Source organism: Anopheles aquasalis, chromosome 2, assembly GCF_943734665.1.
Source record: "Anopheles aquasalis chromosome 2, idAnoAquaMG_Q_19, whole genome shotgun sequence".
In the NCBI taxonomy this organism is placed as follows: domain Eukaryota; kingdom Metazoa; phylum Arthropoda; class Insecta; order Diptera; family Culicidae; genus Anopheles; species Anopheles aquasalis.
The window spans coordinates 10347501-10362500 of record NC_064877.1 but is presented as its reverse complement, the minus strand read 5'-3'; the positions used below and the strand labels follow the sequence as shown (position 1 = coordinate 10362500).

The 15000-nt window shown below is 50.5% G+C and overlaps 1 protein-coding gene across 3 annotated transcripts in view; it reads left to right on the top strand.

Annotated features, from left to right (window-relative positions):
• LOC126569361 (uncharacterized) overlaps nt 1–15000 on the top strand; it is a 109949-nt gene that overhangs the window by 71059 nt on the left and 23890 nt on the right. For all 3 annotated transcript variants that reach the window (XM_050226392.1, XM_050226389.1, XM_050226390.1), the window contains exon 3: nt 4096–4185. The gene's annotated coding sequence lies outside the window, so the exon portion shown is untranslated. The remainder of the gene's footprint in view (nt 1–4095; nt 4186–15000) is intronic.

Sequence of the window (15000 nt, the reverse complement as noted above, 5' to 3'; positions counted from 1 at the left end):
ACTGGCTGTCAATCGTTCCGTGCCGGAGGGTGTTAGCGTGCGACGCGTGATGAAAGCTCTGGTTGACAACCATTTCCAGCGACGAGTGACAGTTATCGATAAACTTATCTTCGCTACTGTATTCCATTCAACACTAGAACACGGTGTAGCGGGATGGCAGGGATTTATGCGTGTGGGCATGATTTATGATTTGATTATTGCACATGATTAGTCCACCGAATGGTGGTCTCTAATGTGTTGGTGTATGTGATATGGAAGATTCAGGCTGTCATACACCCGGATCGTAGTGACAGATGAGATTGGCAGCCATTTCGCGGCATGCTTGGGGCCACACTGTGGATGGCAGCAATATGATGGACTCCCTGGTGTGATGGTTTGCCGAGCTGAGGTCTATCGCTAATGGGTATTGTTATGGTCTCTATGCTTTCGTGTCCAATGCAACAACACGAAATCAAGGATTCTTTATTAGTTTTTTCCCGTTGTATGCTGACAGCAGGTCAGCCAGGCTCTCTCTCTCTCTCGCGTTCTGTCACGATGAAGCCATCTTGAAACTCATTGTTGATGCTCTCATCCTTATTTACCTTTAGTATCAATTTTCTGGCAGACAAACAGAGACCCCCCAAAAAAAAAACCAGTGGGATCCTACCGAACACATTGTCCTTGTTGTGCGAATCGCACGTCTCACGTTCATCCTTGAAAGCGTCAAAACAAACAGAATAATACCCGAGCTCGGCACGGCTCGGAACCACAATGCGAAACTGTAACTGTAACGAGGAGGCCAAAGGGAACTCCTGTTGTCACGGTCAGAATCGCGCTGACTTTCGCTCTTTTGTTCGCTCTCGTCTTTTGACATCTTCTGGCTCACGGTGGACACAATGGACTGGCAGGGCGACATAACCGTGGCATAAGCTAATGTTGGCTTTTACTATTTTATCCCGAGCAGCGGGTGCGCAGCGGTACGGTTCATTGTAGTTCAAAGCCATAAAGTAAACAGAGCGCAGAGCGAGCATCCTGGCTCCTGGCGAGGGTGACTTAGCGTCCGGTAGGGCTTAGCAGTCGTCGGTGTAACTGTCGCTGTCCATGAACCCATGTGGAGCACAGAAAAAAATGGACGGTTAGCTACGAATGCACTGAAAGCTCACAAGCTGCTTTTAGTAACGGAAATCCTTAATATCCCCCCCCCCCCCCCCAACCCGTCCTCTAATTGGCCCAATCGAGAGTAGAGCCAAGAATGGAGTGGAGTCTCCATGAGCGCTTCCCCTTAATTGCTTGTTACCGGCGAAGAATCCTGGTGATGGTGGAAAATCGTATTTCTTTTCGTAGTTGGGAAAACTTTGGGCGTTCTAAAACCTGATGATGCTCGCGTACGATTCGTCATTCTACAGGGGGGGGGGGGGGGGGGGGTTGGAAATAAATTTCCACTCAACAACGGGAGCAACGAGCTTTCGCCTGTGTCCTGGCCGACGAAACGGTGCTCAAGCGCGGACGGCGAGCATTTGCATAAATTTTGTCACTTAATTGCTTTTCGTCCATTCCAAAATGGCTTCCAAGCGTTTCGAGGCCTAGCGTAGGCTCCCACGAGCCGTTCCGTTCCGTGTAGCATACCTCACTCGCCGCCCTGTCTCTCTCTCTCAGTCTCCAGCTTTTAATCACCTTCATGTTCACTCGATCGGAAGCCAAACCGACGAAGACCGCGACGGGTGGCCTCCCCAAACCGTTTCCAATATCCTGCAAATCCCTTCCGAGAGGTTGTGGTTCACCGATCCTCGAAGACGGATCTCGGAGTTGAATGAGTTTGCGAAGGGACCATAATATTCAAACAACGATTTGCGATCCTCGGGGAAACCTCAACCTGGATCTGGGGAAAACCTAAAGGCACCAGCGGTGATTGCCGATGCCTCCCGGGGTTTTTGGTTATTAAATAAGACGCTTTCCACCCTTTTTCCACCCGTCTTCCGGTGACGAAATCAACCATCATCAAACGGTTTACCGAAACCCTTAAAATGCGCAATCAGTGCGACAGCATAATTTGCCAGTCCCTCCTCTGTGTTCGTGTGTGTGTGGGTGTGGAAACAAATTTTCAATTTCCCTTTCCCGGTAAACACCTTCGAAAAAGGGACAAAGATAGTTTCATCGCCCGGCGGAAGGATATTTCCATAAGATTCTCCTCCAGACTGGCACTTGCTGGTTCGTAATCCTTCATCCTTTCCATCCCATCCCTTAGCCGACAGTAAGCGTCCTTCACTCGTCACCTGCACGGTCGAATGGTTACCAAAAAGGGCACGGCATACTGGCCGTCGTCGTTGTCGGAATCGTTGCGTAAACTTGCCTGATTACTGTTTATGTTTATGATCACCGGAATCAACCGACAGTATTGCCTGGTGGGCTGGTGGTCTGGTGACGACCGTAGGGCCATCGTAGACCTCAGGTGTTGAAGGTGAGAGTTGAGCCACACTTTACACAGCCACACCGTGTGCTGGCCCTAAAGTCGGTGAAGGATGTTGTTTATATTACTTCTGCAGGTGCCACCTACCAGCTGCAAACGAAAACAGCTCCTGGTAGGATGTCTAATTTTCGCTTTTTAAAGGCCAACGGTGCCGAGTGGCAATGGCAAGGAAGGAAACACGTTTTATTGCTTCAATCAGAGTATTCTCGGAGAAATGCCTGGTAACTGCCGTTCGTCATTAAGCGTTTTCCTTCTTTTTCTTTTTTGGGTATTTGCCCGGGAGCTACGGAGAATGAAAGCCCGCTGTGTTACCTGTCATAAACAGAGATATTTATGGCCCCCGGAGATGATGGAGGCAACAAAACCATTACCATCACCACACTCGCCCCGCAAGGTGTTTCCGTTTCGGACAGTTCTTTGGTTTGGTGTGTTAATTGTTTTGTTGGACCGTACCGCTTCCGCCATCATTATCGACGACGAAGCGCGTGTAATTAGTCGCTCTAAAAGCAATGGCCGTTTGTCATAAAATGGAGAGAAAGTGTTTGAAGCATGTACTGCTACAAAACAATGCACGCCTCCATGTTTGATCAAGGTGTGGCGTTCGAATCCTCCCAAAGCATCGCCTGCTTCGCCACAACACGCACACTTGTCAACGAGCTGTACTGTTGTTCTTCTCACAAATGGTGACGTTTAGAAGATTTGTTGTGGCTTCGTTGTTATCACTCCTCGCATGTTTTCCTTTTTGATGGTGTATGATTTAAGGCACTTTGGCACGATGCTTTTGCGTGGAATGGTTATGGCAGCACTGGCAAAACACCGGAAGCCGAAGGAACTTGCGAGCGCAAAGCGAAAGGACCAAGCTTTCATAAACCACCGAGACGTCGTAATTTCGGCTGAGCTACGGGGCTAATATGCTTGTTTCTCCTTTAGTCGTCGTTTAGCATTCCATTTCCGTTCCGTCGGCCCTTTTGAAGTGGCCCTAGGTAGTTTCCTTTTTGTAGTCGTTCTCTCCCTCCCTCTTTCGGTGTATTTTCACCGCCAACGTAGTTCCGTTTCGTGCCATCGGATCCTACTCACCGGAACCTCACTCCTTATGCTGCGCCCATAATCGTCAAATACGTTGTTATTATTTCCGCTCTTTGTCCTCCGGAACGCAAATACCGTGGACGGTGGTAGGCCTTCTCGAAGGGTGCGGGAAGTTTGCTGATATCATGCCGCATGCCGGGGCGAGCACTACCAAAAGGAGACCACCGGCAGCGACCGGGAAATTAATTACCCTGTGAAAAGTTACTCCATAACACATAATTTTCCTTTTGCCAACGATTAGAAGTCGCGACGGAGAGGGCGTTTCGTTTTGGCTTGGACTGTCCGCTCGCTTCGCGCACTGATGATAATGATAGCAGGTCGATTACGGATCCTTGGGGTGAATGAATGAAAATGGCAAATGGTTTTCCCTTATCTGCTGCTCCATCATCATCGAGCCCGTATCCTGCGCCGTTCCGTTTTTTGTTCTTCTCCTCCCTCTTGATGATTTCATTCGAAATTTTCCTGAACCAAAGTGAATCATCATTTCGTGACCCAAAACATCGAAAACTTTGGATGCCCAATTCGCGTTTGTTTATTTATTTATTTTCGCTCTTCCTTTGCAGATCCTTTGCGTCGGCTCGTGAGGACGAAACACACGAAACAGAACCATTGCCGAGTGCGTTGGGCAAACATGGCATAAGACGATTAAGAAGGTAACTCTTTTGATTTATAACCCATCATCTATAGCTAACTAACTTCTAAAGCAATTCAGCGACTTAACAGAGGGGTGGTATAGGCCACCGGGAAAGTAGTTTGCAGAACGATAAATGATTTTATGCTCGTCCATTTGTTGCCAAACTTCTTCGAAATGGCACTAGTTTCGTCAAAGTTTTGTTATGATCAACATGCTGCTGTTGATGACGTCACGTTCACAAATTTAAAGGTAGATAGTACAAGGAAATCCAAAGAATCTAAATCATAAATTAGAGATTCAATGGTACAGCCGGAAAAATGGCGCACTGCCAACAATTCACGGCCAAGTTAAAGTGCCGCAGTGGGCCATCGTCCTCAGCGAAACACCGGATACGGTCCCACCAGGAACAGGTCATTAAAAAGTCTTAAATATTGCAACACTGGCCTCCGATCGGTATCACCACCGTTGCCTTTCCTCACCTTATAACGATACCCGCATTCGTCCCAACATAAACTCATTGTGATTACTCTCTGCTGCCACTACGGAAGAGGCGCAGTAGCACGACGCGTGTTGTTCCGTGAAAAGAGATAAAGTGACTGAAAAGGAAAATCTCTCCAAACCTATCACAAAAACCGGCAAAACGTTGCGATGCCTCGCACGGTGCTGGGCCATGGGAGCTCGGTCTGGCACGGTCGAATTAAATTATTGCCTGTAAATATCGTTTTCTGTTTGCCTTCCGGTTTCGGCGGGGCAGCTGCTGGCAAGTGAAAACTCACTTTCGTCCTTTCACCATTTGTTTGCGTCGATAGGAGAGGGTGTCAGCGATGATCAGCAGCGAGCGGTGGCAGAGCGGGGAAAGGAATGGAGGACGAAATCCGTTTAGTGCTGAAGTGCGGGACCTCCATCGACAGCGGGAGGAAGTGGCTCCCTACGCGAACGTCCGTTCTGTTTGCCTTACGTTGCCTTTCTTAGATTTCAATCACCTCGCTTCTATCACTTCCACACCAGCAAACCGCTCGAGCACCGTTGGTGTAAACGGTAAACCAATGAAGCCATGAATCGATGTGGTCGATCGGTCGTGGGAACGGCGTTCACCGGTCCTTGGACCGTCTTGGACGATCCGACCACTTCGGGTGCGTAAGGGACCATGGCGACCGCATGAGCGGCTCGATGATGGTGCTGATGATGATGGGCCCCCTGGATGAGAAACCCCATGCGACGCAACCCGATGGAGCGATTCACGCAAAACGTTTATTGTAATGGGACTTTGATATCCTTCCGGGGAGTGATATGGGGACGTCGCATACCCGGGAGCAGTCTGCGGGATTTCTGAGCCTTTTTTATCGTTTGTTTATGTTTCTGGGCCTTCTTCGACGATGTGTTTGGTGAAGCAAAGCGGAAGTGGTTGGCTCACTGTGGCTACATCTGACGTCGGTTCCACGACTCGGTCGGCGATAAAGCATCAGTGGGTGGGTGTGGTTTTGCGTGATTTAATTAACTGTTCCGAGAGGGAATCACCTTCCGCGAATATCCTCAGGAACATCCTCCTGCAGAAGGCCGCTGAAATGAGCTGTGGGTAATGAATTGAATGTCTTTTCGTTACCTATCAGTAGAGAGAGGAAAGGAGACCGGCATCGAGAGGATACAGACGTGATCCAGGATTGTGCTGGCAGGACAATTCGGCCGGTTATCTATTTGAAGACGGCGAAACGGCTTTCGACTGTTCCTGAATTGATTCCTGAGGTCATCGGCAATGGATCGTTCAATCGTGCGCAAACATTGCTGACTCGAGAGAGGTTCCATTCGCTCGCTTGCTGACGCTTACGTTTTCATGAACTTCTTAGAACTCACTTCATCCTTCACATCCCACCGTAATACCGTCTCCCGACGCTGATTCACGTGCTAGATGACCGAAAGGAGGCAAACGCGAATCAGCGTCCCACTTTTGCGAACCCAAGCTACAAGTCATCAGTGTCTGGCAGGTGAGGGGCGCAACTTCCGTGACGCTACACTCCTTCCCCCGTGGACTCTTTAGCAGTCTGCCGGAGCTAAAGTGCACAATTTTATGGATTCCAAACTCGTTCGGTACCGTTGAATGTGGTTACGGCCTGCACACAACTGTCTATCGAGGTCTTTGGCGCATTCGGAGTTCGCACAAAAAAGCTAAGTAAATAAAATTGTAACGTCCCGATAATAAAAATCAGCACATACCACTCGAGCACCACAGTGTTCCTCATCCTTTGGGCGGCTTTTGAGTCACTCCAAAGTGAAGCTCTCCCCAGTGGTGACTTGCATGCCTTTGGAGGAACACGCTGGTTCCATGCACTACAAATGCAAAACGATGGCCAGTGGAGTCGCGCTCGATGGTGAACCTACATGAAAAGAGGATTTTATTGCCTAGCGGAATGCACAAAAATGCACTTTACCACCCGGTCCATCGCCGGTGCATTTCCGGTGCGAGGTTTTTTGCTTCTTGCTTCTGCGCTAATGGTGACGCTGGCGGTCTCGTCACGACCGTCGTCGTGGTGGAATAAAAAAAAAATCTAGGAACTAGGTTAAGATGATTTCGCTCCGGGAATAGGCCGCTCTTCCGCTGCGGTTCGCCCCGGTCCGGACCGAAGTCGCGTCGGTGAAGTAACCGAAGTAATGCCATGCACATAAATAATGCAGCCGGAATCCAGATAGGAATTTCGTGGCCATCACGTTTCCCAATAAAGCGGGACCATAAATTTGAATTGGAACACAAGCGACCAAAGCCGTGCGTTTGTTGGGGTGCAGTCATACTTTACGATGTTGCGCCACTTGAATAACGTTTCCAGCAGATGATTCTTTTTTAAATTTTCAAAATCCCTACCCACAGTTTCATTCTTTTTTGGGGTAACAGTTGCATTCTAGTAGAGACGTATTGTTCAACTTATGCGACTCCATCGTCGTCGGTTCGATCGATAGCTTCGATATTAGAAGCAACTGTAATGCGACGTAAAAAAGATCTCATTTCCCTTTCCTAGAAGAAGGGAATGAAAAACGAGAATGTCCGGGAACGACAATGGCCATAACTTCAACGTTTCATCATCCTGTCGTGAAATACTCCCCGGTAGCCGTCAATCCCCTTGCAACCCATTGAACCACAACGACAACGACAACGATGACGATGATGATGATGTACTGGAGACCGGGGACAAAAGCAACTGGAAAAAGAAATGCAGAAAAGCTAGTGGGATGGCTCAGGAGAGAGCACTAATCAAAATGTTTTCATGTGGCAAAACTTTTCATCCCTCAATCCTTTACCAGTGGACAGTGCAGGGCGACGCCAGTTGCCTGGGATAGGTGCGGCCCCCGCACGATCCAGCAGCACGCCTTTCCCGTAGCTCAGCGACCCGACATTACAGCAAGTAGCACGACAGTACGGCACCTCTGGAATGCCGTGATGCCTGGAAGCGCCATGGCATGTCAGGGAGCCGTTTGCCGTTCTTTTTTCCCTCACTCCTCTTCACTCTTCACTTCACTTTTGTCCAGCTCGCAGCTCGTGCTCGAACAGGGGAGGAGTTTTGCAAAGTGGATAGATGGATGGATGGATGCGGCTAATATAAGCGGCTGGACTCCGACTGAGGCTCCGTCTGAGGGATAGCTGGATAGCCGGCTGAAGCCTGACATTCATGTTGCGTCTACGGCCACGACTACTGCCCACGACTGGCACGAAGCAACATTTTTGTCCGCGCGTGTGTATGTGTGGCTGCAACCTCAAACCATCGCCCATCACGGGTCCAATGTGAAATAGCACATCATTTGGTGCCCTTCGGCGTAGTTGTAGAGCTCCGGGGGACGCACCTTGAAGTTGCAAACGTCAGCAGCAATGGCCAATGGCTCGTTTTGGAGGGCGCTATGCCAGTGTCTAGTTCAGCTGTCTGGGCGAGCCGAGTGCGGGAGAAAGGAGCCATAAAGTACACTTTCTTTGATCAAGTGAAAACCGGTTCCGTCTGTAGCCGGTGGCAATCGGCGGTGGCGACATTGATAGGTGCCACTGACAGTGCCAGTGCCAGTGCCAGTGGCTATCGTCGCATTTTGCTGCGTGTTGGCTCATACACCAACACACGGGCACACTTCTACTCCCAACGGACCGGCACAATGCTGTTGAACCGCATTCTTGGTGGACCTATGGGGGCCCTTCCGCGAGATTCCCTGCCCACCGAATGGCCAATGACGTGGGCTTAATTTACGATCGATAGCATCATAGGTGTGCAGCCACCCAGCGGGCGTAAGTAGCGCGTGCCAGATACGATACGGCGAAGGGTTGATGAGGATATTGACATGTGCTAGGAATAGCAGGATAATGGCATGGGATTAGGCTACATCAGATGCTTCCCCCCGGGAAGCTGATGCATCCGGGGAACGCATCATCATCTCCATGCTTGCAAACTGGCAAGATGGTTAGCTGATGTAATCGAATACTTCATTCACGGTGCGGATGCGTCGCGACGGTCGGTTGGAAGTTAGAGCCACACTCTCTCTCTCTCTCTCGTGGTGCATATCAGCAGAGCAGAGCGCGCCGATGGATTTGAATGCGCCGAAGCTAATTTCTCAAAGAGACAGCTGTCACTTTGCCACATGACAAGCCTGATCGACAACGCAAATCTTACCTTCGAAGCCATTAATCGCAGTAGTAGGCCTTGCTAGACAAGATGGACGGACGGTTTGCTGCCTGGTACACGCAAGCAGGCGCGTCTATGGAATATGAAATCGAATCTGAAATTATGTGCATTACGTAAATACGCCGGTGGCGCGGTAGCTTGCCGGTTACCCTCGAGCATCATTCCGGAGGAAGCTTCTAGCGGGAACCCGATTAAGATCGTTTTGATGGATTGCGTGAGGTGAAAGATATTAGCTAACCGACTGCGACCGCGAGCGACCGAGTAAGTCCAAACGGATGCGTCCCAGGCCTCTCTTCTCCCAGCCTGGCATGTGACAGCTTGACAGCGCGACACATTCCGCACCACACGCCACACACTTTGCATACAATGGCAGCCCGTCTCCGATTTTCTCATTGCGCGAGGCTTCCGGCCAATTCCGGAGGCCCGGTCGCCGGCTAAGCCGCCCCTAGATCGTCAACGTCGTCATCATCTTCGTCGTCGCCGTTTGCCATTCCAGCGAGATAGCGTCATGACGCGAAGGCAGATTGATGAGAAGGCTACATTTGATTTCAATCCACTTCGCCTTGCTAAGTGGCCACGTGTATCGCCCAAGTGTTCCCTTTTCCGTTTCAGGGCGCACGAGACGATGCTGATCGGTCGCTTCGTTTGTTCTTTTTATTTTTCAAAAAATCATTTCCTTTGCTGATGATTTTTAATGACTTCATTCGGGGCCCCATCCTCATCCTCTAGGGGAGTAATTATCATTCTGATTGGATGATCATCACGTCATCCGGGGTGTTGGACGCGCAGAGAGCATCACGTTGTGGCGTTGGATCCGATGGATGATTGGATATCGGTTCTCTCCACGTCCCGGATCTTCAAGCAAGGTCCAAGACTTCTCTTAGAGACACGTCCCGGTGACTCGGTAACTGGCTGTAAATTAATTATCTGCTCATCCGTCCATGGTGGCCCTAGACAGAGTTGTTTAAGTGGCAACGTGGCTCTACGATCTTCTTGGCATCGAAATATCTTTGATGAAGCAGATTTTTCCGCCACCAACTGTTTACCAAATCACTTCATACGCTGACCAATTTCTGAAAAAAAGAAACTCCACATACTCTACACTTTGGAAGCCAGAAGCCTTGACCGCGACGTGCGAGTGAGTCTGTTCACCGGAAACATTTTTCTAGAATGCAGTGCACGAACGCTTCTAAACTGTTGAGATAGCCTCGGCTAAACGAACGGAGCCCAGCGGTGGCCATTCCGGTCGATTGTTTACTGTTGAGTCGCACCGGTCCAGCACAAGTCTCCCAAAAGTCGTCGCAGTCACGTCAGCGCGACCTTCCGTGAGGCCGGCACATCGTAACTTCATTAGCTTTGTGCGAAACGGACCAGCCTCCGAGATGGGGGAAGGTGCGATTCTACGACAGATAACCCCTTGACTTGGCACACTCTTCAACAGAACAACCTGCCTATTGTTTCCCTCGGAGTCTTCTGAATCACTCGCTCCTCGAGGGCCACCGGTCACGACCGGCGACTGACGATCGGTGCGGAGCTTTTGTTTGTATTCGACGTTTACTGGTTTTGGGGAAGGTTTTTCCGGCCGTGGACTCGTGGAGTGGAAATTCGCGTCAGCGTCATTTTGACGCTTTTGCCTTTTCAGCTTTCCCAGCCACACAGAAAGCCTCGAAAGCGCCATGGATTTTAATTTATTTTCCTCCATCCAACCGTCGGTCCGTCTGCCGGTCGTTTTATCGGCATGTGAGACATGCTCTAGGGCAGAATTATCAGAACACACACCAACGCAGACACACAAACTAACACGTACACCCGCCTGATGACAACCGATGTCTGGCTGGAAACGGGTCGTTGGTGGTGCTGGAGAAGGGTTTTTTTTCCACCGTCAACATCGTCATGCTTCCGCGGGAAGTCTCGCGTACTCCACATGCGGTCCACAACAAAGTCCCAGTCCCGCTCGTTGCTCGATAGAGTACAACCGGGGCGCATCCTTTCGTCCTGAGACCTCAGCTAGTGCTGGCCGGAGCAAGGGTTTCATTTGGAGAACTAGCGAGCTAGCAGAAGTTAGGGGTTCACTATCAGCTCGTTCCTATCGTACAGCAGTTTGGCGAACTCCCGTTGGCCGATGCCGATAGAGCGCTTCCTTGCCAACCGGAAGCTATGCCCAAAATACACACAAGGAAGGCCCATAATGGAGCCATCACATTTGATTTTACCGAAACCTCATTTCAATTTTCCCGCAGCAGCGCGCGGCAATGTCGATGTCGGTCGGCTGTCGGTCGGTCGGTCCCATTGTGTGAGCTGGCTCAGCCCGGAAAGCCCAAGCCCCGGCTGAAGTGGTCGGTGATACCAATTGTTTCGTCCGAAGTCTCCTTTGCAGCGGTACAGCTCGGCGCAGACATCGAGGCGTCTCGGGTTTCTCTCCTCGCTCGAGCCTTCCCTACGTAGGAGGGACTATACTCCCGCGGTTGTGGTCGCTTGCGGTGTGCGGTTTTCTGGAACATTTATCATCACATCCGCATCTTCGCACTCGCGGCAAAGGATATCGGCGGAGGACGTGGCGTGAGACCACTGCGAGAGAGAATTATTTCGCGCACAACGGTACGACGATGATGACGCAGGACCTTCGGATCGCAAGGCCAACAATAGACGCTTCCCCCCGGGGCTTGTCCTGGGTGGTCTGTCGGAGAGTGTTGAGTTTAGCCATTATTGTACGCCTGCTGGCGAACTGACGAACGAGCGTTAGAACCACGCGACCAACAGGCCAAGAGTTTGATGATAAAGTGAATGTCAACTTTTTCCCATCCGATGCAGGGGGTTTTTTGGGACAGGACACCAATCGAAAGTCCACGCTAAAAGGGTTACTGTGGCCCGCGGGGAGGAGCCATTCACCCAGCACCCAGCGCACCCAGCACCCAAGAGCACCCAGCACACCCCATTCCGAAATGGAAATGCCTGGAATGTTTGGAATGAATTTGTGGCCGATGCGGAATCAAGTCTTAATTTGGAATTCTCCAAACGATACACGGCGACCCAGGAGCACGGCGTTATTAGGAATCTAGCACAACAGGATCTGGCACCCACAAAAACACGCCACGCCGTCCAATCCCGGACTTCCGGATGGATGCTGACAGGGTTCGGGAGAGGGTTGTGGATGGAGCACCAATTAAATTCGAGGAAACTTCGACCTCGAACGTCCGGACGGACGGGCGGAATTTGATGGAAGCATTCTTGCGAAGAAGATGCTTAACAAAGTGAAACAATCCAATTAGTTCGCCGCTGGTGATGGACCAGGCCAGACCCTGGCTGTCAAAATTGACAGTATTTTATGGTTCCCTCCCTTTTTTTGGGAAAAACCATGGAAATCCGATGGAAATTCGGTTTGCTCTCACCCTAAATCTTTTATCCATTTTTAATCCCTTTAGATTTCCTCCCGGCAGAAGAAGAAGCAAGCAGCCTCTACGTCTACGTCTTTTGCTCGTTCGGTTATCATAACTCATCGTTGGCTGAAAGCTATCTCTGGAATGCGTATCCTATACAGCTTCCGTTGCTGCTGCTGCTGCTGCTGCTGTTGTCTGCTGTTGCCTCTGTTGACGCAGCACGGCAGCGATACCATACCGACCTTGCAAGATGATGCCGTCTGGCGCAATGATTGCCTTCGCTTGGAGCGCTCTCGAAAGCGTCCCTTCTTCAGACCCATTCTCGGTAGCTGGGAGTCGGGTTTTCCGGGAAAAACCATACCGCCGGCTGGCGAGAGGCGTAACCGTTTTTCACCCCTTTTGTGACACCATTACGATGCATTTGGAGGTGTTTCGTGGGCTCCAGGAAACGGGAAGCTCTGGAAGCAGGAGGTAGTTGAAGTGGCAAAGCTGACGCATCCTTCAGTGGTGCTGTTGGTGTTACGAGGTGTTTCGTTGGGAAGGTTCATGCGCCAGCTTGGGCCTTTTTTGCTTCCTTATCTGAAGATGCACTCACTCGGGGACCGGACCGGCATCTTCTATCCGGCAACAGAGACCCCAGCCCAGCTGGTGCAATTGTCTAGGTTTCTGTGGCAGAGCATAGCTTGTATGTGATGTGTCCTGGTACATCCCGGACCAGGAACACTGGCCTGGAATCATCATCATACCGAACCGAGCGGCCCGCACACACAATGCTCAATGTCGGGCAGTAAATCATGGGAGCTTTTGGGGTTATAATTTATCTTTCTCGCACACGGGACAAACTGCTTCGGCTTCGGCATCATTGTGTAGTAGGGCAGGATGTGTAACAGTGCAGAGTGCAGTCACGCAGAGGGACCCACTGTACCGTTAACGGATTACCTTCGGAAGGGAAGAAAAGCTGCAACTGCAACTGCGTATCTCGTGTTTGGTCTGGTGGCTACGAGGATACGAGGAGTACGTCAACGCCGAGAATGCATCTTCTCGAGAGGAAGGAAACGTTTAGAAGGCAGCGCACTCTTGGAAATCGTTTGGGCAATTGTGCAAAAATCATCGCCAAGAAACCTCCAGCTAGCACTAGCTGCTACTGACGCTCTCTACATCTCCCGGAACCGAGTGTGAAGGTGGTGCTGGAGTGTAAAATGCTTCTCGAAAGCTAAGCCCTCCGCGCTGGAAGGCGAATATTTATTGCCGCGTTTTTTTCCTCCTCCTCCAGTGAAGAGGAGCGCAGCAGCATGAATAAGAACGCCAAGGAAGGCTTATCTGAAGATTCGCTTTTCCTCGTTTCAAGAGCTACGAAAGCTCTCGAGAGCGTCTCTGTGCTCTGGGGCCAACAAAAACCACGGAACTGAAGCGGAACGTACGAGTGGCGTTTAGTAGCGTGCGAGCGAAAGTCAGTGTCTTCTTCGGGCATTACTGGCGGCAGGAGGAGGAGGAGGAGGAGCACTACTATTGCAAAACGGCCGGTATGCTAGGCTCCATACCCATCAATTATCAGCCGCAGCGGGCTCGTGAGCGGCCCATGAGATCATCTCCCGTTTTTTTGTGAGCCCTAGCGAAGATGACTCCGTGAACGACGCAATCCAAGGTTCATCGCCTGTGTATTGCGCTTCTAGCGAGTTCCTTCTAGCGCGCCATTCTCGATAGAATCAGCGAGGAATGGAATGGGGCATGAGTCTGCCAGCGATGACGATCGTCATCGTCTAATTAAGCCGTATTTTTATGAGCCTTCCGCGGGATCAGATCGAGCTAAATCGGAGAACATGATGTTCGAGAATCGAACACGATCTTGAACCTGACCAGCCTGCCTGCCAGCCTGCCTGCCAGCCTTGACACTGCCAGCCTCATCTCGTGTCCTGCGTCTCGTGCCACAGTCGGTGACGATGGGAACGCTGAACTCTTGCCAGAGGTCCGTGAAGCTTCTTGCCGGTCCCTGCATGCCGGATAGGATGATATCGCAAAAATGGCGCCCGTCGAAACCACTGGCTACGACCCGGGGCATCATCATCAATCTTTCGCAATCGCGCACCACCAATCTGCAGGATTGACGTGAGATCTGACCAATATCTCAACAGCAGAACCAGCGGCAGCAGAAGCAGCATTTCGTGCTTCTACGGCTGCTGCTGTTGCTGCTGCCTCAATAATCTGCTGTCATGGCGCAGTGAGTCATCGAAATGCAGAGGAGTTATTGGTGTTTTGCGGATGGCCAGGCCAGTGGAAAAGGATTATTAACGACGTTGATCGGTGCCCGTCAACACGTGGCACGACCAGCCGCGCGCACTCCGATCCTTCCGTTCTTTCCGACCATCCCGACAAACTCCCGTTTGTTAGGGGGACAATCTGGCGTTGCTCAACAATAACAATTAGCACCTATGAACACTCCAGTGCCCTCTTCTGCTAGATTGCCTTGGTACGGTTGCTCTCGTCCAGTCGTCCAGTTTTGCTTCGTCCAAGATTGATGATGACAGTGCACAGTTGACCGGTTCCTGTGTTGGACTGATTGAATGATTAAATGCTTGCCTAACGAGTTTATTGGGATTATTTTACGTACTTCTTTGTGCCGAACACATGTGTTGTGCAAATTTTCTAAAATGAAAAATGATTTAATAACGAGAGAAGCATTTTCCGATTTGAACTTTTGACCTGCTTGAAAGTAAACCGAGCCTACTGGGCACATCTTCAACAAAAGGTTACTTTGTTCTTTAAACGACTGGCTCACAATGCGCAAAGTCACAATTATGTTACATCAAC